The sequence below is a fragment of the Canis lupus genome, chromosome 12, assembly GCF_048164855.1.
Source record: "Canis lupus baileyi chromosome 12, mCanLup2.hap1, whole genome shotgun sequence".
Taxonomy (NCBI): Eukaryota; Metazoa; Chordata; class Mammalia; order Carnivora; family Canidae; genus Canis; species Canis lupus.
The window spans coordinates 53,045,448-53,072,118 of NC_132849.1; the positions used below are offsets into that span (position 1 = coordinate 53,045,448).

Genomic DNA, 26,671 nt, shown 5'->3' on the forward strand with positions numbered 1-26,671 from the left:
GGCAGAGAAAAGGACTACGGATACCAGCATCCCAAGAAACTTAACAGATTTCTGAAAGATGACAAATAGATGGCTGTTCAGGAACAGGTAGCTCAGAGACGAGAAGGTGGACAACCAGAACCGAAGAGGAGGTTGGAGCAGAGGTGGAGCTGTTTTAATAAAAGTCTAAGCAGATTCCAGATTTGCAGTCTGTGGGTATGGAAAGCCAAGAACTAAGGAGTAGTATCTATGCTATTTAATAAAAATAAAACTTTTCATGGTATATATCTGAACTATTCAATCTTCTTTCCCTCTACAGAGCAACCTGCAGTGACATGGTAGGCAGAGAATGCTCTGTATTCTCTGTAGAAATTGTCAGCTGCTGAGGGAAGTCTTGGTTGCCAAGTGGTAAGCCTGGCCTTGGAATAACCTTCTTATCGGGCAGGCTGGTGGAAAGTGGAAAGGTATAGGCAAAGCAGTCTGCTCACAAAATCCAACGCAAACCCTGCCAGTCAGCACAAACACACACTCACAGACAGTTTATCATCAGGTCTTCCATTCAGAAGACAGGCAGGTGGACAAACAAGCCAACGTAGTAGTAGAAGAAACTCATGACAGCCATCTACACTAATCAAGAAATTCCCCATTCATAAATATGGATGGACACCTAGATTTGCCCCACATTCAAGAAGGGAGATACATGAGAATAACTCATCTCTTAAAAAAGAAATAGAGTTAATAATCCAGGAAACAAACAAGCATGTAAAAATATAGTGATTATAGTTAGAGTTAGGTAATATTAAAATTATTTTTAAATGGGAATAGCTAAAAGAAAAACATTTGGAAAATAAGGGTAAAAATCATTTGAAATTCATGATAAAGTCACTATCGGCTAAAAAAAAAAAATCCATGGAAACTATGAAAAATCCACAGAAAGATAAAATCATAGATATCTCCCAGAAAGGAGAACAAAATTTAAAAAAAAGATGAAAGGGAAAAATTAAACCTTAAGGAGGAAGAATTCAGGATATTCATAATCTACTAGATGTTCTAGGAAAAAAGAACAGAGAAAACAAAAAGGGAAATTATCAAACAAACAATAGAATTAAAATTTCCAGAATGGAACACCACCAATCCTCAAGTTGCAAAGACCACTAAAAGCCAAGAAGCAGGATGAATGAAACATGATGCACACTTCAATGCATACATCCTTGTGAAAGTTTAGCATGCTGAGAATAAGACGAAAGCTTAGATGTTTAGAGAAAGAGAGAGAAAACAAAACAAAGTTGTTTTAATTAAACCAAAAAAAAGTTAATCAGATTATTAATAGACCTCTCATCAACAGCATCAGATACAAATGGAGAAATCCTTAAACGTTATGGAACGAAGGCATTTTCATTTCTACAAGAACTCAGAAAGTTACTTTTCATCCACTATTTCTGGAGGTAAAATAATTAAGGGCACATTGCAGCGAAATAATAAACACAAAGACACTAAAAAGGAAAGCACTAGCTTCAAGAAACAGAGACACTAATCCAAAAGTAAATGAAAAAAAAAAATCTTATTCACACTGCGTAGCAGCAGGTTGGGAAAGCAATAGGTCTGAATGAAATCATTGGACAATTGAAAATACGGATGTTATTACATATTGTAAAGAAGGCATATGCTAGTTTGATAATAGGGAAAAAAAGCAGTTGGGAACACCAAGAGAAGTATAAAACTATACTACAAATTTAAGAATCAAACTAAATTTAGAGCAAATTAAAATATGAGACAACTCGGAGTATTTAGTGAAGCAAAAGAAAGAAGAATAACTTTGATTGTATTGTCTGAATCTCTTAGTCACGCACTATTAGTGACAAAGAATTCTATTTTCTTTCTTTATTGGTCCAGGTACAGTAGTTGGTCTAACAGTGAGTAATAGGAATATGATCAGATATGTAGAATTCTGCTTTTTGGCTTCCATGTATACAGTTCGCCTGTAAATTTAAAATGAAAGAATTAATTCTAGGACAGATAGAATGTAACTATTTTGTAAACCTCAACAATGTAAGTTACTATGGAGCTGCCATATTGGACCTTGGAAAGTGTTAAATGGATGAGGGACAGAGGGTGATAATGTTCTCATCCTATCATACAAGAGAAGATAATTGATGAAATAAGAAATAGAAGTTTAATATGTAATTTAAAATAGGCAGGTGGATAAATAAATGAGTAGAACTATAACTAGGATATTTAGAACTCACAGAAGTCAAAGAAAGCTAAAATTGGGCAGCTGGGTGCCTCAGCATCTGCCTTCAGTTCAGGTCATGATCCCAGGATCCTGGGATCAAGCCCTGCATTGGGCTCCCCGCTCAGTAGGGAGCCTGCTTCTCCCTCTCCCTCTGCCGCTTCCCCCACTTGTGCTCTCTCTTTCTCTCTCTCTCTCAAATAAATAAATAAAATAATAAAGAGAGAAAGAAAAAGAGAGAGAGAAGGCTAAAAATAATTACCACTGGAAAATGGGCTTGTGGAGACAATTACCGTTTCCTTCCATAAATTTTCTGCACCTTTTATGAATTTTTAATATGTGCATGTATTGGGTTTGTAAATGATGATAATAATATTAAAAATTAAATGGCCCTGTTCCAAGAGGGTAACACTTACTGAGACCCTCATATAAAGGCATCGCATACATCATGTTGGTTTACTTGCCATAAAACAAGTACGATGTGGTCGTTATCTTCTCCAAACTTGATTTTCTTCATTGGCACTGTATCAATGGTAAGTTGGCCAAAGAGCTGACCAGTTGTGTGATGCCAACTTTGCCAGGTGCTCTGCTCCGCCAGCCTTCCCCAGGAAGGCGCTCTACACAGACTAGCGTGTTGAGGCTAAAGAGACAGGTTCTGATCCTGTCTCTAGGCCCAGCTTGGTTCATGGCTTTGAGCACCTGTTTCATCTCAGTTGTCTTTTTCTTTGAAACTTGAACAGAGAAATATCTAGGCCTTTATATCCTCATTCATACCCTCCACCCCCAACCCCACACATTCACAGAGAAGTACAGACTTCAGAATTAGCTAACTCTATCAGCTTTGTAACTTTAGGCTGGCTGCGTAAACCCTCTGAGACCATTTATTCAGCTATGAAAGAAAGTCAATCAGTACCCTCCCATTTCTGAATCGTTATTTTCATCTTGCTTCTTCTATCTGGCCAGATGGGGGCGTTGCCTCCCTTGGCATTGGTCAGCCAATAATTTGAAATTGTGTAATGCCTGGCATCTGGAAGGGAGAGAAGAGGCTAACTATTACCACAGGCTCTAATTCAAGAGTGGAGAATTCCCTCCTGGATCATGGGATTGTAATGTGAACTGTACACTTAACTTCTTGATGAAGCACAAAGAGGGACTGTGCTTCCCAGGAATGGATGATTTCATAGTTCAATGAGGTTAAAATAAAAATAATGCGATACAGGTCTCAAATAGAGGAAGGAACCAAAATGGTGATCTTCTCTCATAGATAGGAAATCTTCAGGAGTGTTGTTCCAGTTGTGCCCAAGATCCCAGGACTTGTAGTGTGGTCTAGGCTGCTCTAGGCATGATGACATAGAGAAGTCTCCCTGGGAATACAGCATCCCTTCCAATTGTATATCCTCGTGCAATTGTAATTCAACCTTATGTGCAAATATCTCAAACCTACAGCCCTTAGGAGGGACATTTCTTCTCTGTTCTCCTAAACTCAAGATCTGACAAAGAGAAAGAAAGGGAGGGGGCTTTAATTGGATTTTATAGATTAAAACTTCCTACACCAACTACTTCAATAGAGGCAATATGAGAAGCAACTGGTGTCTCCAAGCTTCCCAGTGAAAGTGGTAAAGAAGGTATGTTGTAGCTGTTTACAAAAGTATCAAATGAGCCTATTTCATCCCTAGTCTTGGATTGACAGCTTGGTATCAGAACTGTGTTGGTATCATGAGCTGTGGCTCATGAGGTTGACACCCCCAAAAGATGCTTAGTTAATGTGACTTCTGTTTCACTCTGCAGTGAACATTTGAGCCCATGGGTGTTCTGAAGTAAATATAAACAGAATGCCTCTACCTGAGATCTTTGGAGTTGAGGTTGTTTAAAACAACCTGTTTGGAATAATAATAATAATAATAATAATAATAATAATAATAATAAGCTTTGGATTTATAGAAGTTTCTTAGCCAACCTCAGGGCAACATATGAAAATGGTTACTGAATTTCATACCCATAAGATGCCAAAATTTGAAGGGAACTTTGACATCACCTAAACACATTGATTCATTTTAAAGATGATTAAACTAAAGATAAAGGAGGTGATATGATTTATCCAAGTCCACAAATCCTGTATGAATTGAAGCAGGCCCTAAGCCACTCACTTATCCTTGCATTTATTTAAGAAGAGAATGTCTACTGAGCACTCACTCAGTCCTAGTGATTACACCAGGCTATGAGAAAACAAATATGGATATGTGAGAGCCTCGGCCTTCCAACAGCCTCCTATCTGGAGGGGAGACAGGCACGTGTTAGTCCCAGAGTAACAGAAGAGGACCTAATAAAAGGATGGTAGCCATGAAGTCTAGGACCTCTAATTCTTGAGAGGGGCTGGGAAAGGCTTTACAAAGGTCATCCTCTTTGAGTAGTGTCTTGTAAGAGGAAAAGAAACACTTCAGGTAGAAGAAACAATATGTGCAAGATTTTATAGTTCAAGGCAATTCAAGTATTATTAGCCCAGGTTCGGTCTCAAAGACCATTAATATCCAAGGAGTCTAGAAGATGCATTCAGATTCCAAATTTTGCAGAATAACAGCACATCATGTAGAAGTGGAAAACTTGGATGTGGGTCAGTGTGGGTTTCCATCTACTTCACCGTAGGGCAAGGAAATCAGAGCAGTTTTTGAATGTAATGAGAGGTCATTGTAGGGGATCCAGAAAGAACTTTTGCTGCAAAGAAGAGCTCTGCCTGCTGTACTCTGAATCTCAAAAATGGGAACCAAATATTCAAAACCTCAACTCCTTAAGGATGGGAATAAAAAAGTAAATGCTCTGAAGGGGAGAAGCCCAGGACATACAATTTCTTATAAGAAATGTACCAAATAATAAATGTAGGGTTTTGATATGCAATATTTTGAACAGTAGAGTTTAAACCCTTCTTTTCCTTACCCTCAATGGAAGGCATCTCGATTTACAAAGAAAAAGTTCCCTTCTTTAATGTGTTTTAAAAAAACACTCCTCTTTTGTTCCTCTAGAGAACTGAAAGGAAAGATCTCTACTGTTGTGGTGTATAATCACAGCTATAAGCATAGTGGGGAGGTAGCAGTGTGTAGTGATCAAGGGCAGGGCCTCTGGAGCCAGACAGCTTTGGTGTAAATCCTGGCTTGGCCACTTATTAGTTGTGTGAATTTAAATAAGTTGCATAACCTCTCTGTGCTTCAGACATAATAATAATATTTATCTTATAAAGATTTTGAGGGTCTTTGCTCATGAGCTCCCTTGTAGAAAGCCTGGTACCTAGTATTACATCAGTATTTTTTTCTAACATTATTTTTTAATTACAAATATTACTTTTTTTTTTTCTTTTTTTCAAAGCACTGCAATGAGGACTGTTTTTTCTTCCTAGGTCTCAATTATGGTTAAGTGGATTGACCAGTCAATGTCCAAAGATTTTGTTCTTTCATCAAGCATTACAATATTATCAGCAATATGGAAGAATCAGACATAATCTTGGCCTCGAAAACTTTATAATCAAATTGAGTGTATTTATTTCATTCTTATAAAGTAATATAAAGTATGGACCTTAATTCCTTCAGTCTGCTTTGAGTATTCATCTTTTTCCCTCTAAGCTTACCTAAATTCTACCCATTTCTCAGGACCCCATGCCTTTGCTGGGTGTATCAGTCAGGGTCCAACCAGTAAAGCAAAACTACATGATAATTTTAACAGGGAAAATCTAGTATAAAAAATTATTAACTACAACAGAGAGTTGTAGTAATGAGAGATTGGTTAGTAAGAAATAAAGAGAACACCAAAGGCTATAGGAATAGCAGGTATAAGAAACAGCCATTAGATTACAGAGCTAAGGAAAAAGTTCCCTTGGGCTGAGGTCCAGACTTTACTGGAGAGTCCAGGACTCCCAGGAAGGGAGAGGCATGGCTGCAATGCCAACCAATGAAACTGGAAATCTGTCCTCTAGGGTGCCAGGGACGTCTGTTCATGGACAGGTATTTCACTAGAGGGGCTTTGCTATAAAACCACCTGTGGCTGGGGGTACCATGAGAGGCTAGCCACTAGGTGCTCCTGGTTTCTATGCACTACAGTACCTGCTCACGTTGAAAGAGGATGATGCTATGGAAGCCATGTCACTGCAGGAGTTTAGTGCTTGGGAAAGCCACATGCATTGCAGGAGATTGGTACTGGAGAAGTCATGCACACTATAGGAGACTGCTGAGCAAGCATACTGCAACCAGGAAGAAAGGGCTTCCCTCCTGCAATTCTCTCCACTGTTCTCTAACAACAACACTTAGCATTTATTTCCTTTTTTGGTGAGCAAAGGAAAAATACTTAAAGAACACAGCTCCACTTTCAAGGAACAGGCCAAAGGAGAGAATTTGGAAGTTAAAGGCAACTTGGTAACTAGCACAGTCCACCCCTTTGGCCCTTGAGCTTCCATATGCAATTCTTTACATGAGGCTAATGTCTATTTGACTGTAACTTCCACCAACATGGTCTTAGGGTTTACCTCTTGGACCGCTTAAAGTATGTCTTTTATGATGTACTAAACATGATACTTAAATTTCGTGAACACTTTTTTTTTTCAGCATGGATAGCCCTCTGGTACTGAAACATAGCATCAGGGTATGAATTTTGGCTGCCTGGCCACATTAGTGGCTTTTATTTATTATTTATTTATTTATTTATTTATTTATTTATTTATTTATGATAGTCACACAGAGAGCGAGAGAGAGAGAGGCAGAGACACAGGCAGAGGGAGAAGCAGGCTCCATGCACTGGGACCCCGATGTGGGATTCGATTCCGGGTCTCCAGGATCGTGCCCTGGGCCAAAGGCAGGCGCTAAACTGCTGCGCCACCCAGAGATCCCATTAGTGGCTTTTATTAAGCTTACTTCCAATTAAGACTTTGAGTATTATTTTTTAATCCATGTCACCTCTTTTGTGTCATTTATCTAGTTTGGATATTCATTTGTTCTATCAATTAATATTCATTGAATGCCTCTTCTGTGATAGGTGAGAAGGGCTACTTCCTTGTAGTATATAGAGCTGAGGCACTGACTGGGTCCTCGGGTCTTGGTCAGCCCCCCATGGTCCTTTCTAATGTTTGCAAACCTACCTTCTATCCTTTGTAAGAAGTATATCTTTGTCATTATGGGAAGTGAAGATTTTTCCCTCTTTACCACCTGCTTAAGCCTTAAAACTCCTCTGAGTAATTATAAGATACTGTTGTTTCCAATTTCATTAGGTCTAAATCCAATGAGATTTACCCTCACATGGGAAAAAGTATAAGAAAGGTTGGCATAAATTATAAATGTCTGTGCCAACGCATGCTTTTTCCATTACTACAAAGTATTGTAGAGGTTTCTGGGCATGAGCCAGAGATTCCTCATCCCAAATTCAAAATCAACAAAAGACCCAAGAATAGGATCTCTAGTGCTAGAACAAATAACATATTCATACCATTCTCGGTTGAAGTGGGATTTCAAGAGACCCTAGAGGTGGCCAGAAGTCAGGAAAGAAAAAAGATGGTTCCAGGTAATGGGGCAGAGTGGGAAAGGTCAGAAGGAAAGCAGGTAAGGAAATGGGAATGGAAAGACAGCCAGTCCTCTGAGAGAAAGGCCTCCATACTCAGTGGAGGGAGACAGAAAGTCTAGCATTTAGAGACTACCTTAACCTTATTCCTGTTTCTTCTCTATCACTGCCTAAATTGTGAGCTGTGAACATTGTGTAGGTGTTTGCCTAAATAAAATTCCCACACTCTGTGCTTTTATTTTGTTTTTTGTTTATCGTGGTTTTTTTTTTTAATTCAAACTATTTTAGGGAGACAGGTGCCTCTCTTTTTTTGCAAAGCAAAATAGCAAAGCAAATTTCCAAATTTCATCTGATTGATTCCCAGAGAGTCCACATTCACCTCCCAGACTCTGAATTCCCAGAGGATGTCACACGGACATGGCCACACTGGTGTGAGGCCGTATCCCAGGCTTGTCATTTCTGCCGCAACTACAAATGTTGTTATTCCCAGTTTCCTGCCCAGCTCTCTGAGATAGGAGTGAACGTTTGTGGTAATTAAAACAGTGTGAAATTTGCACTGTCAGGAAACACAGCTATTTTTTTTTCCTCTGCCAGCCATCATGCTATTTTTAGCAGTATACTTCACCATTTATTTGCTGGGCAATGACATCAAGAAACAGATATTAAGCAAGGAAGCCAATTTACTCCACAAAAGCATCCATTATCTTTATCATCAACAGAGACTGAAAAATAATCAATTAGAATGCTTCACTTGGGAATGACTAATTGAATTGTTAAATCTATGGTATTGGGGAAGTCACCCTGGGAGCCTAAATATTATTTTGTATAATGGGCAAGACCCTATGCTAAAGAAGCTTCAAATCAGCAAGACTGTTCATCAGGATCATATTCCTCAGTCGAGTCAAGTTACAAACCAAAATTCTTCATTCTGAATCTAGTATTTTGCAATTTGATCTTATTCCAGGGGAAGTGTCACACTTCCATTGAAAATGCCCTTGTCATGGAACATTCACTTCTAGTTCTTGAATACTAAGAATATCCTAAGAATATCTCCCAAAAGGTAATGCCTGTAATCAACCCAGACTAGGACATATAGTTACACAGGTGTCTGTGTGTGTGCGTGTGCATGCACACATACTCATACACACATTCACACATATACCTACTCATACAGAGACTTATACCAACCTACATACACACTGTTCTTAGCTTTTGAATATCTATAAAACAGGCAACTCTCCTATTCTCACACAGACAACTTGAGCCCAAATAGTATGATTTAGCTGAAGAGCCAACCCAGACCACTGAATGATTTTTCATTGTTTCTCTCTCATTCAATTACCTAGAAGGTAAGTATTACATGCCTAGGACCCTTGAATGCTCTTAGGATATATGGATGAGGGAGCAATGATACCTGCCCTCAAGGAGTTCAGACTTAGTGAGGAAGACAGACTGAGGCTGGTCATTGCGATGCAAGTTGACAGAGGCTGTGAGAAGGCCCTACACAGGCAGCTCTGGAATCAGAGAGAGCCCATCGCTGACATTTTAGAGGAGTCTGGCAACAAACTTAGCTAAGTGAAGAAGTATGGAAGAAGGGCATTCCAGGGAGAAGCTGTAACTATTGCAGAGGGTCACGGTCTGAAAGAGCCTGGAATATGGAGAGAATATTGTGTGTATGAAGTACAGAATTTGAGGCAGCATGTGGAAGGCTTGAGAAACTGAGGAAGGCTAACAGGGTGATCTTCTGAGGAGCCTCTTATATGTTTCAGCAGAGAAGTAACTTGATGTGATTGTTTTAAGGAGATCATTCTGGGACTAAGGAGGGTAATGGATGGGACAGCGAGGGCTGGTGAGGTGGGAAAGAGCACAGAAAGGAAACCAACTAAGGGACTTTGGCAAAAGTTTGAATAAGAAACCACCCAGACCGGAGCTGAGTGGCTGGAAGGAAAAGAGGAGATAAAGGTGTTGGGGAGAAAAAAACTGACAAACATCATGGTACAAGGGAGGAGTGGGCACCCAGCTTTCTGGATTGAGTAAAGAGGCCCTTTATAAAGGCATTTACTGAGATAAAGAACAAGGGGAGAAGCTGTCCTAGGAGGAGAGTCTAGCTCTGGACATGTTGGATTTGCCATATGTGTGGGGCCATGGGCAAGAGATGTGTGGTAGATAAAGACATGTCAATCTGACAATAGGTCAGAGCGAGGGGTTTCCTGCATGGCCTTCCTTGAGCTTTCTGATGGGATGAAAGGATTATCACTGCCTTGGGACCCTCATGTCCCAGAAAATCCCCTGCTCAGTGGTGAGTGGGAGATGGAGTTTTTCTTCCTCTGACTCCTCTGTAGTCGGTTAGATGAAAGATGCTTGGCTCCAAAGAAGCTACCATTGTCCCCAGCTCCTTCCACAAATCTAGAGCAGAGCTGACTCTCCCCTCCAAACAACCCACTTTTAAGATAAAGTGATTCTTGTAAAGAGGATTGTATAGATAGATTGCGATATGCTACTTTGAGGGTCCAGTTGCTTTTTATAATTTTTTAAAAATTTACTTAGGAAGATTCTAATTTTAGAATTCAGAGGATTCAGAGAATAACCTTCTCTCTTTCATTTTATTCCAACTCTTCTTCTCCTCTTTCTTCCTCCCTCAGTAAACCAGGCCATGACCTGTTCCGGGGTAAGGTGGAAGCTCTCCCAGGGCGCCCATATCAAAGGTCCTTGGTAGAGAGGCACAGCCTCAACAGCCTCCCTGCCAAGTGTCAGGCTTTTTCTTTTCCTCTTAAGCAAAATGACCTTCAACAGAAGCCACTGTTTTATAACTCAAGGCAAGGACAACCTGTCTGTGTTTTTCATCTGCACATGTATACCTTGGTAATAGAGAAATAAGGTTCTTTGCTAGGAAACTGAATTATGTGGGAGTGGTCTTGATTTTATTTTGTTAGGGTTTTCAATCCTCCCAAAGCACTGGAAAAACACATCCATTTAAAGATGACTCTGAGTCTGGGGTCCCACCATCTCCAATTTCATTGCATGTTTTCCCAGAGAGAGATTTAAAGTTCTCACCCTCTTACATCAAGAAAGCACACTTTGTAAGGGAGAGGGAGAGGTTAGTTCTGAATCCGATTTCAGGGTTTTGTGTTTTTTCTTGAAATTGAGAAGGAGGCAAAGGCAAACTTTAACATAGTCATGAAATAAATTAGGCCAGGATGGTGGAATTTGGAGACCCCTGCTCCCTGCTCAGATCTCTGCTAAGCAGCCATCCTTGCTCATGGCAGGCTTTTCAAGTGTATGTCTAAAAATAAAGCCAAGGTTGGAATTTAGAATCTTAAAGTGCTTAGATCCTTTTGCCCCAACAATTTCAATCCTGAAATTATATCTTCAGGAACCTACTACAAATGTAAGCAAGGCTTTGTATATAAAGATGTTCATCACATTGTTTATCACAGCAAAAAAGACAATGGGCAGAATATTCCTGGCAAATATTTCTAGAAGCAAAATTATAGTGTAATGTCAAGCAAAGAAAGCAAGATTTTAAAAAGTTGATTCTCTATGCAATTTCTGAGTTATAAGCATCATTTAGGATGAAAGACTTGAAAGACACGTACCAAAATATTAACAGTTGTTGTTTCAGGCCAGTGGTATTATGAGTTTCAAATCTGCAGTGGGGAAAAATAGTATATTTTTGTTTTTCCCAGATTGTTCAACATTGGAGAATCGACCTCAAGGTTGAAAGGTAATTCGTTAAAAACTAAATATGTGTATTGTACAGGATTGTCAGTTTCTTCTGCTTTCAATGGAGTGGAGACCAGAGGAGTAGAACATTTTGTGATAATCCCAGAACTAAAAGAACTATTCAGTGAATATGTATCTCTCACCACAAACTGAGGCACCTACTAGGATCATCAGAAAGAATTGAAGGAACTCAGTGATGACTGATTCATGGTCAGATTGTTCAGGCATAAGTCAGGAACACACACGACCTTAATGCAGGTGCCATGGGAGGAAACATAACTGAAGTCCTTCAAGAAGAGTCCATGGTCCGCAAGTCCGAATGGGTAGAAAATATAGGCTTGATGTATAGATTAGAAGAAGGAGAGTAATAAAAAATCATGCTCAGTAGTTCTCACACGCTGTCCAATGCCTGGTGCAGAGCAACACAAGTCTGCCCAAATGCTGACCAGTACTCCGAGCTATTTTGGATTTGGCCAGATGTGGACAGTCAGGATGAGAATTTGTAATTCATTCTGTAGATCATGAGCACCCCCCACACAAAGTATTTAAGCAGAGGGAGTAAAAAGTAAGCTGGGCTTTAAGAAAATCCGGATGGTTGTGACAAGCAGAAGGAACTGCAGGGATAAGGCTGAAGGCAGGTGTTGGGCATAGGGGGTGGGGAATGATGCTAAGGTAGTGGCTGAGGTCATTATTAGAAGAGCTGAGAGAGACTATGTGGATGGAATGGCAGGACTGGAGAGGTGCCTGAGAGCAGGGTGAAGGAGAGGAAAGAGTCCGATGTGGGTCTAAACAGTATACATAACCTCTAATTTTGAACTTGAGTTACCTGCATCTGCCAAAAGTTGCTTTTCAATTTCACAACCATCATGCCTTCCTGTGAATTTGGAGTTGAGGAGGACATGTGGATGCAAGAGGGAAACTTGCAGAGCAAAGTCATTGCCAAACAGGTGAGTTTCCTGAGGAAATCATCAAGGGGTCTCTTGCAGTTTCCACTCACACCCATCTTTCACCTGGGTTCCTGTCACACACTGCAAGAGCTTTGGCAGAGGGATCTCACAGAACTTTGATCCTTTTATGAGGCAGCTCGTTCAGACTTGTAGCACCCGCCTCCTCCTTTCCCGGGCTCCCACTCCCTTTCTCAGGTACTCTGACTATCCCTTTGGTATTCATCACATTTCACATGTATGTAACCTCTGGGCCAGGTAGTCTTTTAAGGCCCAAACAAACCTGGAAACTCCTTGAATAAAATCAATCCTCAATCCTACAAATATGGTAGGGACATTTTTGGCTGCCTACCCAGAATCCATTTCCCCCCCATCCCTGACTTTTACTCAGACATCCACACATTCTCCGTCTGCTTCTGTACTTCAAAGAAAGCCAACTGAACTCCCAGTTCCAGGAGTGGGACAGATTAGCTAGAGTAATTCTGCTGATTGGTTCAGGAATCGTAAGGCTACAACGTGGTCCAATGAGACCTACAAAACACGTCCTGGTGCTTCTGCAAAAGTAGTTCACTATAAAGGGCCACCGGAACATATGGTGTTTCTCTCCCTCTGGATGAGTTTCATACAGATGATTTCCCAGAACTACCACAGCCATCTTGCTGCTACAATGAGGTTGAAACTGCTGCAGAGAAAACTGAAAGAAAATCATAGCAATCCCTTTCATGTTTTAAGTCACTTTGAGTTGACCTAGAGCTGCTGCCATTCTCAATGGCTGTCATTTTGGTAAATTTTAAGGATGTTTGTATTGTCACAGTAATTGGGAGGTGAGCCTGGCATTTAATGCATGAATACCATGGAAGCTGGATGGAATTTATGAGATAAGCTCTCATGACAAATATTCCCTCATTCTGCACAATTTTCTAATGACCTATTGGGCTTCTAGGTAGGTGACAAGCCTATTTATTATTATCTGAACCTGGCTCCTAATTTCATTTTATATATACACCAAGTATCTTACTTTGTGTATGGTTTCAATACACACTGAATTTTCCATTGTTTAAATCAAGGGAAGGTTGTTCTTTTGTTTGAAACTCTTCCAAGATTTGTTCACCTTTTCAGAAAATCATGCCTTGTCACCAGTGAAAATGGCCACTTATGGGGCTTAAGTTGTCAACACAATATTCCTTTATTACTCAGCATTTATAGCTCTCACATTCATGGTGACTGTATCTCATGGTCCAAACTTCTGACAACTTCTTTATCTGTACTGGTGTGATTATAAACCAGCATTTACATATTCATGTACACATGTATTTCTATTATAAATTACTTTATTTCTCCACCATCCTACTATTAAGGCATGATATATTTTCTTAATTATATAAAGTGGATTTACACACACTGTGACACAATATGACAAACTAATTCAATTATGGTAGTGATCCTACTGGTCATCTGAAAGAACCTAGATCTCTGGTCAAAGAACTGTTTCCCTTCGTCAGGCCCAAAGATGTATAAATCCCACCTATCAGCAATTTCTTCATTAGGCATATACATTAAAGAAATGCAAATACACAGGCACCAAAACACGTGCACAAAATGTTCATAGCCATATTGCTTATGAGTCAAAATGTGAAGTTCTCCTTAGCTGAGACTGAGAGGATTCTGGAAATAGTGAGAAAAAGAAATCTATAATGGGACTACCAGCCATATCATGTAGCTATTCCAGGTGCAAAACCCCTTCATAGAGCCTGAATTGCCAGGAAATAAGATTTTTCCTGATGGTAACATGATCGTGATTCTTCAAATTGATAGAACACCAGTCTCTCATCTGAGCCTCACTACAGTTCTTGGAGAGGAAGTGGGTTGGTGTGTTTTTAGGGAGAAAAATTGCAGCATAGATAGGTAAAGTCCAAGAATTTATGGCTTCCAAGGGGGGAAAGCTGGACTCTATCCAACCCATTTCTTCTGAATCCCAGGAGACTGGTGTTTCTACTCAACCTGTTGCCTCTGACCTAAGCTTAAAACCTCAGAGATATTATATTTATGTCCATAGCTCTCTACATGTAACCACATATTCCCATTTTGGATGAAAGTATTATCACCATACAAGAACAATTATTAATCTTCTTAAACGTATGTTTCTTAACATACAATCTTTTTCTGACGCCCTTTGTGTTTATTATTTGAATATACGTCATCATGATGTGAGATAGCTTAATTCAACATTGAATTTAGATTGTTTTTTTGTTTGGAGTTCTTTGTCTTCAAAGTTAGATCATCTGTTCTACAGTAATAATGGTGTCATCTCCTCTTGCTTTATTCTATATTGCTGTGAGTAAGATTTCTAAATAGCTGAATTTCTCAGAATTCCATGCCGAATAAAATGATTAATGCTATTACCTCACATTTTGTACATTCACGCTTTGACACTTAAGAGTATATAAAACATGTTCTTATAGCAGTAACTACTTCAGTTAAGCCTTTGGCTTTAACTTTTTTTAAAATTTCAATTTGCCAAAATAATACATCATTAGTTTCAGATGTAGTTTTCAATAATTCATCGGTTGTGTGTAACACCCAATGCTCATCATATCACGTGGCCTCCTTAATGCCCGTTACCAGTTACCTACCTCCCTTCCCACCTCCCTCCAGCGACTGTCATTTTGTTTCCCAGAGTTAAGAGTCTTTCATGGTTTGTCTTCCTCTCTGATTTTTCCCTATTCAGTTCCCCCTCCTTCCCTTATGGTCCCTTGCACTATTCCTTATATTCTGCATATGAGTGAAACCATATGATAATTGTCTTTCTCCAGTTTAGTTATTTCACTTAGCATAATACCCTCCAGTCCCATCCACATCGAGGTAAATGGTAGGTATTCACTTTTAACTGTTACAGGGCATTTGGGCCCTTCTCAGTTCAGACGCTCCATGAATGGAAGCAATTCATGCTCTTTCATCTCTCCAGTTCCCAGACTTACTCCAACTCCACCAGCACAGGGGTAGCTTTCGGTAGATACCTGATGGAGCTGTAGGGGAATGTAGGCAAACTGAAGAGTCAGCTGGATTTCTCTGTGGCCTGGGTTTCTTCACTTTGCTTTCAGTTTCAGATTTCTTCTCTACCAAATGATGATACTGTCATATACCTTTCAACTTTGTCAGCACGATGTGTGATTTGGGTAAAGCATCCAACTCAAAGCCTGGCAAAGAGTTGGTGCTAAATAATGGCTCTCTCACTCATTTTCTATCTTTTGCTCTCCTTCCCCCAACTGACACACACCCTTCTTTCTCTCTCTCCCTCTGTGTCTCTCTCTGTCTCTTTCTCTCTCCTTACATCACACACCATTCCCTCCATTCCTCTTGGATGCATGTTCTATACACACTGTTCCATGGATTTCATATCTTAATGATATTGTCCTCCATAGTAGGGCCACACAAAGCCCTATATTATCCCAGAAAACTGACTAAGGTCAGATGTGGTGGTGCCCCACTGCTGGTTCAGAGCAGAGGTGTCTCTGCTGCCAGGTGAAGATGCTCTCTCTGGGGCAGACCAACACTACACAGCGGAAGCAAAGGCAACCAATCACTCACTGAGCATGTGGGGTTTATGCTTTCTTTTACAAAAAGCAAATGGAATTAATAACGAGTATGTCACTTAGTAATTAAAATTAGATCCTTAAATAAACAAGTCAATAAGAATGATGAAAGCTTTAGAATGGAAATTAAAACAAGAAATATTTCTGTCAATTTATTTTGACCACATAGTTCAATAGGTTATTTTGAGCACAGGAAAACAGCTGGAAATAAGACATACGAAGAAATTCCAGAGTCTTCTGTCTCCAATTTACTTTTTTGGATAAGGATCCTATTTGTGGGATGCTTTGCAGCCATGTCTTTTTATGAATGAACTGAAGAAGCCAGGTGAGTATATTGAGATTCAAGAGGTGGACCCGTGGAAGGACTTGCTTTCACTTTATTTAATGAAAGAGTTTGGACTAAGGTTCCATTGTTGATTTGAGATGCTGTAGTGCAAAAGAAAGTACCAACAGGCAGATCTGGGACATATCCCCTGCCCTACCTCATATGAGCTATGTGACGTTGGTCAGAATCTTAACGTGATCTTTGGAGTCCTCATCTATAAAATATAGCCAACAACTTCTACCTTATGTATTGTGGAGTTTAACACAAAATAATCCAAAATAAAGCAGGTAGTACAATCCGAACACATAATAGGCACTCATAATGATAGTTCATTATCATTGTAATAATTATTTTATCATTATCATCATCACATGGAACTTTCTCCTGGTGTCTGGGTCCTGTCTCCAAATAGGAGCTCTTCCAGCCTCCTTCTGCTTCAGTCCTTTGGATTTCCCCAGCACATATGGGCCAGACCACACTCAAGTCACCTTGTGAGTTTTGTATCATTTTTTGGTTGTTGTCTCATTGCCCTGGGAGTTCATGCCATCTCCTTTATTAAATTGTATTCTACTTAAAGAAAGGGATTTTCCATATTCTGTTTCCTTTAGGGTGCCTAAGAGTGTCAGCACTTGTACCTAGTCAAGATTTCAAGGATGGTGCTACGGGTAGAACTTTGGATTTGAGAACAGAAGACCTGGGCTTGAAGTCCAGTGTTCTTTCTTTCACATCCCACCATGTCTCTGGAAGAGTGTCATCAACATTGATGTTTAGGGACATAGGAGTCCACATCCCATACCCGCCCATACCCCTCAAGCACATGATGCACTGATACTGAGCCCTTGCACAGTGAGACCATCAGATTTGTGCTACTAAAAAACCTAAATAAGACCATGTTCTAGTGGGAGAGGATATGTTGTGGGAATGGAAGTTTCAGGAGAAGTAAGGATGTAAATGTGAGGGGCCTAGAGGTGCTAAGGGAGGAGCATAGTGGGTTGGCTTCATCCCACACCTTTCAAGTGGTTCCAACCTACCCCATCACCCAGCACAGGGAGCTTGGAAGATCCAGCCATGCTCCATTGTGCCCTGGCTCTGATAGTGACCCAGAGAACCTCCTCCACATGTTCCTTCCTACTGCTGCTTTTGCTCAATCTTACTGTCTCTCCCACATTTTGACTATGTTATCTGATTCCTCAAATAAGCCTGGGGCCCTCCTTGTTTGGACAACCTATTTAGACCTTTTCTCCATTTTAATTATCCACAGATCTCAACTTGCACAGCCCCAAATACCTCCCTTCTGCAACATGGTAAGAGGTGATCCTGCTACCTGCCTCACCCCATAAGACCGTGGCATTTGCTCAGCTCCCCCATGAAAATGCTGGGGAGTTGTCAGGGGCAAGTGGAGAGGAAGGGCTGGGAGGAAGGAGCAGTCTGCTTAAGTCATGTGTCAATCCAGTCAGAAACTCTCATAATGTCTTGCCAATTTCAGGATTAGCGCTGATACTGGTTTATAATTGCATGTCAAATTGTTCAAACTCATGAGCCTCTTTTTTATAATCCTTCAGATTTTATGTAGTCTTGTGAAGCAAGAGAACATGATAGAATTTAGACCTCACCACTCTTACTCTTTGCCCAGGTCATGTGCGGAGAGAAAATATCCCATGTTAAAGGCAGGTGGCTGGATCGCCACCAAAAAATGTTTGTAAATTCCACAGTAATTTGTGAAAAGTCCAGGTGATTACCAATGCATTTTTGCCAAGACATGCAAAAATTTAAAAGGGGAAACTAAAAGCACAATTTGAATTGGTAATGGCGGGTTCAAACAGTACAGAATGAGTCTGTCACAAAACTAAAAATCCACGGAGTTGCAGCAGCCCTCCCTGAACAGCCAGCGGAAGACTGCCTCTAAGATTAAATGTTTACCTTGAATAGGACTAGTTTGTTTTGAAAGGGGAGATTTTTCCTAGAAGTTTTATTTGCTGCATTTAAAAATCTATTTTTAGCATTATTTCAAGTATTTTCCCCAACACCTTATTTGTAGTAAGACCTTTATTCTTCTTGCCAACTCAGGATTTTCAACCTTGGTGTTTTTCAGACAACGGTTCCCATAGTTGCTGAGGGATTAGGGATTACTGTATGTATTTCCTTTTTAGCACCAGGCTTGCATTTTAGCTGAACGCATATTAGGCCAAATGAGCTAAATGATTAGGTTGGCCATATCTGAGCCATGGAGTATGTACTGTATAAGCAAGCCAGATTTTTATTCCAGAAAATAATACCTGCTAAATCAAAACACAATTGATACATATCTGCCAATGCTTCTCTTTTATTTTTTTTCCCATCTATTCTACAAAAGGATTTGAAATGATGGTTATTATTTCACATGCATCATCAATTTAAAGCAAGATTTCAGATTTCCATCTGGTGATAGAATTTTAATCATTCATTCTCTGAGTCAACAAAAAACTAAGGAGTGTGTTCTTATGCCAGGCATTGGGGGTACTACGGTGAAAGTAACACGATTCCTCAATGGACTCAAAGAATACAAGGATGAAAGATCCAGAATTTCAAGCCTCACTACAATAAACAGAATAACTCAGTTATTCGTTATTTATCTTGACAGATTCCCCATCACAACTGCATTGAATAGTGTTTTCTCTCTCTCTGCTTCAAATAAATAAATAAAATCTTTAGGGAAAAAAAAAAAAAAAAAAAGGAATGACTTTCCATTGTTGACTCCAAAATAGGAGGCGCTCTGTTTTCACCGGTTTATTGTTGTTGTTTTGGGGTGTTTTTTTTTTTTTTTTTTTGGTTGGTGTTTTGTTTTGTCTTTTAGTTTTTATTGTGATTCCTTTGTTATGGTTGTTGCTCTTTGTTTCTCTATCCAATATCAACATTTTCTTTAAAGAAGGAGAACTGTTATGAAAGGGTTAGAACTCAAAACCCAGAAATAAAAATAGATAAAGGTCCATAGGAAAAGTTTCTGAACTTACCACCCTGCATTCCTATCCGGGCTGTTTGATCTGACCTATGGAATATTGCAGAAAATTGCAGAAACATCCCAGTTAAGGGAGATAACTCAGTAACCACCACAAAACAGGTCTCTGAATTCCAGAATCTTTTGTGAAAAGGTCAGGTGATTGCAGATGCATCTTGGTAAAACTTACAAAGACAAAGAAAGGGAGGCTGTATTTCTTTCCAATCGGGCCCCAAATCTACCAGTAAACAAGATGCCTAATCTATTTACCAAACCAGGCCAGCTTGCCTGCCCACCCTTGGCTCTCCAGACAGAGTTTCTAATTCTAAATGTGGCTTTTATAGAAATTTAGAATCTCCTTTGCAGAGAAGAAATACAGAGCATGTAAGGCAACCAAATAATTTATTGCCCAAACCAGTACACTTATGAATGTGGAAGAGGCACTGTTAGTAATTATTTCTAGGGGGCACCTAAGTGGCTCAGTCAGTTAAGCCTCTGCTTTGGCTCTGGGCATTGGGCTCCCTGCTCAGCGGGGAGCCTGCTTCTCTCTCTGCCCCCACCCCAATGCTCATACTCTCTCTTTCTCTTTTTCCTTTCAACTAAATAAATAAATAAATAAATCTTTAAAAAAAACAATTATTTATAGACAATAGATATTAATTACAACTTCCTAGGGAAACTGGGATATGTCCTCACCCTAGGTATAGGAAAAGAGCTTTGTATTTGAGGTCAGACCAACCTGAGATGGAGTCAGCACCCTACTTCGTACAGGCTGAGCTGATACCTTTCTGTGAAAGACAGATAATAGGGCATGTTTTGCAGCGTGTTGTTGTTTAGGACTCGCTGGTAAAGCTCATGGCACCTGGTAGGTTTTCAACTAAAGGTAGCCACAACTAGCAGAGCAACCCTATGAGATGGGTATGACTGTTATCTGATTACAATGTTCAGGAAACTGAGGCACCGCATGGCTGAGTACGTTGTCCAAGGCCACAGAGCTTGAGTAGTAGAGCTGAGACACACACCCCACCCTGGCCAGTCTAGTTTCATCACCTGCCCTTCTATATTGGCTTATCTGTCAGTGAATGTGAACTGTGTAAGGCAAGTCTACCTGCATGTGAGGTAAGTGCCTTATGGAAGAGGCAGTGAGATGGGTGGTGGTTTGGGAAGGGGTGGAGGTGGAGCGAGGGAGGGGATGGCTGCCAACACGTGACAGGGTGACTCCGGAAGATTGGGCATGGTGGATTCGCAAGTCTTAGCACACTTCCTCATTTCCCTTGGCACTGCAAAATTAAATACCCTGAAGCTCACTTGCTAAGTGACCATAAAAGGCCCCCCTCTCTAAAATCCGTTTTCTAACCTGTCAGGGAGGATGTTGGAGGAAAGAGGCCCCCAGCTCGCCTGCCTGTTCTTCAAGATGAAGGTATTTCCACTTCTCTTCAGAACTTGACTCAACTTTTGGCTGTGCCTCTGAGGTCCTGGAAAACCTCGAAAGGCCCCAAAACAGCCGGGGCCCCCAGGAGGAGTGGGCTTGCCTTCTCCTTAGAGTGCCTCTGGGCAAGACACAGCATCCTGGGCTATGTGGGCGAGGAGCGGATTCCCGCACACCCACACCTCGGCCAACCAGAGAAACTGACCACCCAGGCTCGAGCCTGCCCTGGCCACATCAGACAGCAGCCTGGGTGGCCTCTCTGTCACTGCAGGCAGAGCTGTCCACCAGGATTAGCTGGACCAGCCGCAATGGCTCTTGCCCAGCTCCTTGTTCCTGGGGTTTCTGATGCAAGGCATTCATCTCTGAGGTCTTCCGGCTGCTTGTTGGTATGGAGCTCCCTATGAAAAGCAATAAAATCTCCATCAGGGGGGAAGAAAATCTGTTCTGGCAAGATGTCCTGAGCCTGCATGTGGATCAGACTTCTGAAAATTTATGAGTAGAAAGCCCCAGGGAGATGCTCTAGCCCATTTTCATTCATTTATTCAGTCATGTATTCAACAGACATTTCTTTAACATCTATTGCCGGATATAATACTAGATGTTAGGGATTGAAAGATGACTCAAACATAATCTTCATTTAAAAAGCAAAACAAAACAAATTGAAACGTCCTAGTAAATTGAAGAGCAATCACGAAAATAAGTTATTTCTCTCTAATAGAAGTCAGATCCAGCAATGATATTCACAAAGGACTACAGGACCCCAGAGGGGAAAAGCCAACTGGTATCTCTGCTCAGGAAGGGGAGGAGGGCAGGGGTCATAAGGCTGTTTCTTAGGGGCAGGGATTCACAGCACAGGTCTTAGAATAGGAGCTAAAGGGATGAAAGGGATGAGAAAAAGCCATACAGGCGGAGAAGTGTCCAGGCATCATTCATATTGACGGATCTGCAGCATAGAGTGTGGAGGAAGGACAAACAAGAAAGGAGGCTGGGGAGAGAAGGGCTAGCTCAATGAGGACCTTACAACCAGGTTAAATAAGCATGGCCTTTATCTTTTGGGGGATGGGGAGCCATTGCAGTGTTTTAAGTGAGCTGGTGTAATGCAGAGATCCCTTATGGAAGGACCATTCCAGCAACTGTGCACACTCAGTAGCCCTAGAGGCAGAGACTACTAGTGAAGAATCAGTGAGCCACCGGGAGGATGTGAGCCCTTACCTGAGTTCAGAGACCAATATGGAGAAATGGCTTCTCTGAAGTCACACGGTGGGTTTGTGACAGAGCAGAGTAGAGAATTCAAACCCTCATGCTAGACAGACCAATGTGCCTCCGGCTTAGTAATGACATAGGCCTCGGAGAAAAAGGAAGGCTCTCAGAGAAGGGGCACAAGACTAGCTCAAGGTGGACTCTGTCCACCGGTTCTGTGACACTTTCCCAGTCAGCTAGGCATTCTGAGGCCCAACATTCATGTCTGTAAAATGAGATCATTCTCCTTGGTCAGCTTATCCCCTCAATCTGCTGTAAGGCCCAAGTGTGAAGAAAAGGAAATGGTTTTGTAGAGTAGGAGACATGCCTAAGGAAAAACAGAAAAAAATGCCTTGGAAGCCTGTGTTTTGGGGGCTCCCCTCCCCCAGGGATTTGAATGCCTAGATTAGAGACATTCCTTTCCATTGAATTTTTTCTTTACTTCACGTTGGCCGTGACAATCGGGCTGTGGTTGAGCAGTTTCCCATTCCTGGAAAGAGGAGAAAGAGAAGCCATTGCCTCCAGTGCTATTAGCGACAGGCCTCATTTGAACATATGATACCCGTGATATATTCAATCATATCTTAATTGACAGTCACTGGCATTGTAAAATTTAAGGTTCTCTATATAGCAAATCCTTTGATATGATGAAGGAAATTGCAGTCCAAGTTACAGAAATAGAACTGGTACATATATACAATGACAGATCAATACATTCTGAAGCTCCCTCTCAACTTTAAGGTGTAGACTTGCCCCTAGGAAAAGTCAATAGGAAGCTAATATCATGCTTTCTGTCTCAGCCTTTAGCGAGAACCAGCTATCCAAACCCTAAATAGCAGTTGAAACTGGGCCAGTGTCCCTCCATCTGTTCCCCACATAGCCACTCGCTCCATCTTCTGTGACCAGGGGGGAGGTGGTCTCCGTCTATTGTTTCTTTCATTTGGGTGGCCTTTGGGCTCTTTCTCATCACGGACTTGGATTTCCCTGGAGGTTTGTTTGTACTCCTCATTTCAGACTATCCTTCTGCCTCTGAAGTGAGAAATAAGCTGCTTCTCCCTTTTGCTATCCTGGAGGGAAAAAAAAAAAAAAAGTGACTTCCCTGGATGAGTAGGTGATCTGGCTCCATGTCTGTGTAATGGCTATGCGACTCCAGGCTTACATTTTAGCTGAGCTCAGATTAGGCCAAATGAGCCAACCGGGCAGGTTACTTTGGTTCTTTGGCAATTCTCTTTATTGGGGCACTGGGCAGAGAGGTCCTTGCCCGCACCTGCAACTGGATGACAAGTCGGGGGACAGGTTTCCACAATAATTCCCCCAACACAGGACTACAAACAGACTTCACTAGGTGAACTGTGTGTGCGCGCATGTCTGCGTGCTCCTTATACTGAATAAAGCTCTTTATCTATCAACCATCAATATCCCCAAATCATACTGTTCATCACCATCTAATTACTAATTTGGGGGTTATCTTATGTGTGATTATTGGTTGGCCTGTTCGATAATTACTATGATCTGAATTACTATTAACTATTCTCACAATAACTTTGGGTTATGTTTATATAATGTTTACAAACAAGTCTTCTTAGAGGAAGAATGTACGCACGGTGGCAAAGTGAAGTGTGGTGTTTTCCAAATCTCCAGCTAGACTAGCGATCTGCATGGTGGAAATGCAGATTGTCCCAGCCTGGACCCTGCCCCCGCAGACTTCACCTTCCACACAAGCTCTCCCCGGAGGCAGGCTGCTCTCCTCATTTCCCCACGGACCTGTCTTTGCTCACACAGTCTTTTACACCAAGAATGCCCTCTGCATTTTCAGAGCACAATCTAAATCCTGCATTTCACACAGATCTACTAAGACAACAGCTGTGATATGGGAAAAGGGACACAGGCCATCTGGCCTGCCCCTGCCCATGGACCTGTCCTTCTTGTCTGTCTCTATCTGGTCTTGTGAAGGTTTGAAGGAGGCACAGATGAAATCGGCTTTGAATTGGGGAGGTGGGGAAGAGAAGCTCTTGGGATTTTAAATAAAGGGAGTACCTACCTCTACTGGTCATTGAGGACCACCTGTCTTCCCCAACCAAATCCCAGTACTTCCACAAATCCCACTACTGTGACCATAGTAGTGGGATTTGCTGAGCCACACATTTCTAAAAGACAGGGAATGCAGTTTATTGTTTCTGTGGTCCATTGCCAAGCACAGTGTAAGCACAGAATAGTTGCTCAGTGAATGTTATGCAATTATTAACTCATTCTTTGTTGAATAAATGCTTACAGGGGTTGCCAGCCTGGCCTCATGTACACTCAGTAGCTGGGAGCGCTCTTTCTCATAAGATAACCCTTTGCAAGTGTAAACGGTTTTTACCATCAGAAATTTAGTCCTTCAGTTGGTTCTAAATCCATATCAATGTAACTTCCATGCCATCGGCTTCAGCTGTGCCCTGCAGAGGCACTCAGAACAAATAACCTCCTTCAGTGGAGGTGTGCAGGCAGTGACATGTTCTCCTAAACATCTCTACTCTGTGTCCATCAACCCCAGGTCCTTCAGCTACTCCTCAGAGCATGTGATTTTGAGTCTTCACTGTGACTTTTCCTGATGGACTACACTCCCTACGACTCCCCTCAAAGTCCCAGTGTTTCAGCCTAACAGAAGCTCGTTCGAGGGACCAAAGAGTCTGGCAAGAGGCTCTTTTGGAGGAGAAAGGAGGGCAGATTGTAGCCCTCTCCTGAGTGGGACAAACTGATTCTCTCCTGGAGTTACCTGCTCATGGCTCCGTGTTTCTGAAGAGCCTCCTGATACATCAATTGCCTTTAAGGTCAGCGTATGACTGTCCAGGACGACAGAAGTGTGGCCACCTCCCCACCATGGCTCACTCACTTGGACTGAGGGATTATGAATCTAGGGATAAATTCTCCCTTGTTCTCTAGCCAAAGCAGAATGAGTCGGGGTGCAAAGGGGAAAAGACATGGCTTTGGTTACCTGCATGTCTGGATTCCCTGTGCACAACAGCAAAAGGTGTGCACATGCCTGGGAATTTTCTAAAATGTGTTGTTTGGATGCTGAGGCTGGGCAAACACGAGTCCAGCTCAGGAACCATTTTGGTCACCCCCTTACCCCCCTCTCTGTCAGCCTCCTATCCTTGTGATCATCAGGAGCCAAGAACTGGATCTATAAGCTCAGAACCTCCCAGAAGTTCAAGGTCAGGAGATCTTTAAAGGTCATTGTTTCTACCACCATCCATCCCTCACCGACTCCCAAATAGAAGACTGACATTACTTACACCGTATCACTCTTTGATGGCCATCAAGCCTCTGAATATGGGGAATTCGTTATCTTCAGAAGCAGTACCATCTTGTCTTGCTACAGATTTTAAAGGCTGTACTTGGACAAGCAGAGATATGAGAACGGAGACTGGGAATCAGGAGGCGGAGGTCTGGCGCCCTCTCCTTCACCACGTGACACTGGAACTCTGCCAGTCATAGATCTGAGGCTCTAAAAAGACTTTAGGCTCAGTAATGTTTCACCAATAAGCATGCTGCAAGTAATAAATAGCATTATTTATTACTATAAATAAATAGTATATAGGTCATCATATCACATGAGCATTCCACTTACATGCTGTCAACCTTGAACATTGTCTCTCTGTCCTTGTCTCTCTTTAGGCATTTACTTTCAGGCTCTGCAATTATGTAATACATATGGGGACAAGGGCACCTGGGTGGTTCAGTGGCTGAGCATCTGCCTTTGGCTCAGGTCATGATCCCGAGGTCCTGGGATCTAGTCCCGCATAGGGCTCCCCACAGGGAGTCGGCTTCTCCCTCTGCCTGTGTCTCTGCCTCTCTCTTTCTCTGTCTCTCATGAACAAATAAATAAAATCTTAAAAAAATACAATTGGGGACAAAGTGCCATCAGATAAAATCCTCTATATTGTGCAGAAATAAAGAAATCGTTTACCCCTATGTACTGCATTAAAGTTTATATAGGGGGTTCACATGTTTCCTTGTTTCCTCTCTTGATTCTCACAATGAGCCTTGACTACACCTCCATTTGCCAAATGAGAAAACTCAGGTACAGAAAGAGAAGCGATTCACTCAAATATTTGCAAAGAGATGGTAGTGGATGTGGGACTCGAACCCAGGTCTGGCTGACCCAAGTCTGGGCTGCCTTCCCATGTGGCCAGCAGTTCAACAATGCCAAACTAATAGTCTATGTAAAGGAAGGTCCTTTACAGGATGGGAACACCTTGGTAGGTGAGAGCGCCCATGTAATGAGTGACAAAGAATTTTTGAGGCAATCAACACTGAGTCTCCTAGAAATTGCATATTCCAAAGCAGTTCTAAAAATGATTATAATAAGCATTTGCAAATTATTTTGCAAAAGACTCTGAGTGTCTTCTATACTCATTGGAGTTGAGAAGACACACATTGCCTTCTGAACAAAGGACAGCCTCTGGTCTGTGCTGCCTAGAACCGGTGAGCATAGCAAGCCAACTTTACTTTAAAGGTGGAGTACTTGAGGAATACCTGGGTGGCTCAGCGGTTCAGCACCTGCCTTCGACCCAGGGCCTTATCCTGGAGTCTCAGGATTGAGTCCCACATCGGGCTCCCTGCAGGGAGCCCACTTCTCCCTCTACCTATGTCTCTGCCTCTCTGTCTCTCACGAGTAAATAAATAATCCTTTTAAAAAATTTTAAAAAAAGGTGGAG

General features: G+C 41.5%; 1 long non-coding RNA gene across 4 annotated transcripts in view; it reads right to left on the minus strand.

Annotated features, from left to right (window-relative positions):
• Positions 1-16,367: 16,367 nt before the first annotated feature.
• The window catches only part of LOC140601707 (uncharacterized), a 30,503-nt gene continuing 20,199 nt past the window's right edge, over positions 16,368-26,671 (minus strand). The window contains exons 4-7 of one of the 4 annotated variants that reach the window (XR_012004745.1): positions 25,247-25,501; positions 21,942-23,035; positions 20,658-21,127; positions 16,368-20,088 (exon numbers count right to left, since the gene is read on the minus strand). This is a non-coding gene — a long non-coding RNA (uncharacterized lncRNA). Of the gene's footprint in view, positions 21,128-21,253; positions 23,036-25,246; positions 25,502-26,671 lie in introns of those variants that run through there. The other 3 variants (XR_012004744.1, XR_012004746.1, XR_012004743.1) reach the window with 3 other exon arrangements.